The sequence below is a fragment of the Octodon degus genome, unplaced genomic scaffold, assembly GCF_000260255.1.
Source record: "Octodon degus isolate 3935 unplaced genomic scaffold, OctDeg1.0 scaffold00039, whole genome shotgun sequence".
In the NCBI taxonomy this organism is placed as follows: Eukaryota; Metazoa; Chordata; class Mammalia; order Rodentia; family Octodontidae; genus Octodon; species Octodon degus.
In genome coordinates, this window is record NW_004524615.1 from 1233145 (window position 1) to 1237544 (window position 4400).

Here is a 4400-nt window from a genome sequence, read left to right on the forward strand (position 1 = left end):
GCTTGGGCCACCTGCTGCTGCAGAGGGCGAAGCAGCAAGGCCACGCCAGGGCCCTCGCCGTGCGTGCGCATCCCCGCAGTGACTGACCCGTGTGTCCTGCTGGTGTAAGCTCTCCGCCTGTTTCCTTAGACTATACGTCCCACTGTACCAAGACCCTTGTGACCGCTGTGTGATCAACACAGTGCCTGTACTGTTGCTTCTGAAAAACCAAATACCACGCTGACAGGGCTGATGTTTGTTTATAGGGTATTTAAAACCAGTACACTTTTAACACATTAAGTGAATAAAGATGTAGCTGAGCTGTCTGGGAAAACAATCACTTGAAGTGGTTCTGAAACTGAAGATAAACTTTCAGACCATGAAGACAGCTTTGCAGCTAGTAATTCTGAAAGGAAAGATCACTTAAAATAATAAGGAATCAAGAAATAACAATTCAACTGTAAGATTATGCAAAGAAAAACAATATAAGACTCATAGGCTGGGAAGATGGCTCAGTAGAATAAGCATTTGACTGGCAAGTGAAAGCGCCTGAGTTCAATTCCCGGTTCTGCCAAAAAAAAAAAAATGACTCATAGATGGGGGCCAGGGATATAGCTGAGGGGCAGAAGTGCCTGCCTGGCAAGTACAAGTGAGTTCAATCTCTGGTACTGCAAGGGGAAAAAAAGCAAAGATTCACAGTTGTCAATGAAACAGGAGGAGTCAACACAATGACATGAAAACTCCTTTTGCAGAAGTAGTACCAGAATATTTTCAAATCATGGCAAAAAAAATTTTGACATATAGATACATAAATGAATTTTCTAAAACTCCAATTAAGGGCTGCCAAGATAGCTCAGCAGACTAAGCGCTGGAGAAGCCACACCTTTCACGATAACAGAGGGGTCTCAAGTGCCTGGGCTTCAGAGGCTTGGTGTCTCTTTCTAAGCTGGGATGTTTAAAATCCTCAGCACTTGTCCAGATAGTAAGACGAGTTCACGTCCATGAAGAAGCTTCTGAAGGCCCCGGGACCCTGTGCATGCTCCACACACCTTGCGGCCCCAAGGCCTGAGCCCCGCGCTGGCCCTCCGCGAGGGGGACAGCAGGTGGGACCCCACCTCTGTGTTTAGGCCTCAGGGTAGCACCCTTGGCAGCCCCACAGATCCTTTCGCCTGACTGACGCTCCATTTCCACCTGGAGCAGCGCGGCTGCCCAGCTGGGCTCACCTGGATGGCGCCTGTCGCTCCAGCATGCAGGCCCCACCTAACCCGCTCGCCTCCTCTCTCCTGCTTGCTCTACCAAGTCTTCAGCTGTGGCGAAGGAGGCAGGGGATGCAGGCAACCCCAAGGTTCCCACAAGCCCCACACCCGCTCCTCCCACCCATTGCCCCGTCACCCACGTGTGCTTTCCCTCTCACGTCTGTGTGCAGCCACGCTCGTTGGGTAGTCAGGCCCGCCCAGGGCAGGGCACCCCAGCGCGCAGCTCTCTGTGAGCAGGTCCGCGTGCACACCCGAAGCAGCCTCCCTCGGCTGTTGGCCCCGGGAGTTCTACTGAACGGCCTCTGGAGGGGCTGGCTGCACAGTGCACGGGCTCTTGCTCAGCTCATTGTGATGTCCACCCGTGTTCATCTGGAACTCTCCATGAGAGTCTGTCCCTGTGCAGAGAAGTTGGCAGGCAAACATTATTGGGGACCGATGCTTTTGTCCAGCTCTGGGGACCCCAGATCCAGCATGGAGCCTGGGGCATGGAAGTGCCCACAAATATTCGTCACTGATAACCATGTTAAAAGTGTGAGTAGGCTAGCTGTGTGTCTGCCCCACGCACGTAAGGATCTGTGTGAGCAGGGCATGCCAGCTGCATGGGGTTCCTTCAGGAGAAGGGCTCAGCAGACAGCTAGAATCCTGCATGTGGCCCAAGGGTTGGTCCTGGGTTGCCCCAAGTCAGACATGCTGTCCTCAGTTTCAGATGTTAATCTGAATATCTCAACATGATCAGATTAAGCAAGGCTTAGCAGATTAGTAGCTCCTAACTCCAGTGTGTCTGGGTAGGTCACGGTGACGTCACCCTTGGGTCTGCGTCTGCCCCCCAACCCTTTATCTCCGGCACTGCTCCCCTGCCCTGCTTCGGGGCTGCCATGAGCTAAGCGTCTCTGCTCCCCCATACCCTTCTGCAGCCATGGACTGGGCTCAGCACAACCACAAGCCAAGTTAGACCTCTCCTCCTTTAGGGGTGAGCTTTAGGCGTTGCGTCCTAGCCACAGGACAGCAGACAGACACAGCCACGTTTGCTTGTTCACTCATTCCCGTGGGTCTCACATCTTAGAAGACTTGAAGTGTCTTGCCAAGCACACAGGAAGCGGAACTATATACAGGTAAAGAAAACCATGCTGCAGATGTCACCTCAACATCCGGTCCCAGGACACAAGACCGTTCACAAGCTAAGCAACTATCGGGGTCGACCCAGAGACGGGCTCCACAGCTCTCAGCGTCAGTGACCCCTGCCTGGGGGCACAGGCTGGCTGGCCAGGGGGACACTTTCTGGGGAGCCAGCTTGCCCCATCACCCGGGGCACAGGGGTCAACGGGAGCTGATCCCCAGAGGAGTCCTCAGTGTAGGCAGCTGGTTCTCCGGGGCTGCCTCGAGCAGTCAACAGAGATGGGAGCTGAAGCACAGACCCACTTCTCAGCACAGAGGCTGGAGTCCAAAGAGCCATGAGGGCGGGGTCCTTCCTAGCTCCCTGCCCTGGTGGTACACGAGGACCTTGGCGTGGCCACATCGCTCCTGTCTCTGCCTGTCCTACTCCTGCGCCTTTGTCCCCTATGAGGGAGCCAGTCATTGAAGTCACCCTGTTCCAGCATGACCTCATGCTGGTTACCTCTGTCATGGCTTGATTTCCAAGTAAGACCATACTCAAGGGCTGGGAGTAGGACTTCAATGTACCTTTTGGGGCCTGGGGACACAATTCAATCTGTAGCACAAAATGACAGTGGAAGGGCAGATCTGAGGAACTCAGTTCCACAAAGGCTCAGCACCAGACACTTACACCTCACAAGTCCCCTCCGGTGTGGCTCCTCTAGGAGGGCAGCAGGAGCCAGCGGATGATACTGGGCAGCACCAGGGACCAAGAACCAGAGGCGCGCTCCACATCCGTGATTGCCAGAAGCTGGGCGGGGCCAGGCGAGAGGGACAGCAGGACTGGCCATGGGGCTCTGCCTTTGGTCTGCCAGCTCATGGACCAACGAGCTCCCAACTCCACAGTACAGCTGGAGCACAAACAGAATGGCCTGGGAGCCCAGGCTCGCTTCACCTCCTTGGAGCATCGTCTCCTAAAAAGGTGACCCACCTCTGCTGTTGGATCCTTTGCCTGAGATCTAAAATCAGACTGTGTGTGGCAGGGCTGACCCGCCCCAGTCGCCCCCTGCCCCGGCCTGTGCATGGTGGGGCTGACCTGCCCTAGTCCCCCCCACTCCGCAGCCTGTACATGAGGAGGCTGACCCGCCCCAGTCGCCCCCCACCCCCTGGCCTGTGCATGGTGGGGCTGACCTGCCCCAGGCCCCCACCTACCCAGCCTGTAGGTGGCGGGACTGACCTGTTCAGTATGCCCTCCCCACCCAGCATGGACGCAACCTGCCCCACCCTGCCGCACTCTGTCCACACTGCAGCACCCGCAGTTCCTCGCTCCGGGCGCCCTTGGTCCCCAGGACAGCCAGTCCGTGGGCCTGGGTCCTCCTGGTGGTGGTGCACCTTGCCTGAAGGGATGTGATTCGCAGCTGCTCCACACTGAGCAGTCAGACCAAGTGGTAGGAGCCCCTGTGCCACACCCAGGCTCTCGGGAGATGCGGTGAGTACCTTCCTGTGCTCCCCACTTTTCCTGAGACACAAACCTCAGAGGACTGCTCACCCCTGGAGGTACTTCCAAACCAGGAGGCTGCTTTTATGATATTGTGGCAGATAAGAGAGCAGTGTCAGGAGATGGGAGGGCAACACCACCCGCCTCCCTCCCACGGCCTCCCACCAGCCCCTCCTTCCCGGCTGTCTCCGCCCTCGGTGCTGTCACTGTTCCTGGCTCCTGCGCTTCAGTGTGGCTGCGTGTCCGCCATCCCTGCTGGTCTGGACACCCAGGAAGACTCTGGCGGTCTCTCACCATGTGCCCCACTCGACTGTGCTGCAACTGGGGGCGCAGGGCCGGCAGGGCAGGGGAACAGAAGAAGAAGGGGGCTCCTCAGCAGCCGTGCTTGCAGGAACCCTTCCTCTTAGCTGCAGGAGGCGCAGTGGCAGCGGCCACAAAACCCCCTTTTGTCCTACATCTGCAGCCCAAGCTCGGTGTGCCCGTCCTCAGTGGGGAGCGCTCTGTGTGTCTGTGAAATCCCACAGTGTCCGAGCAAGCTCCCCGAAGACCACGTTTCCATCCTGACGTGGACATTT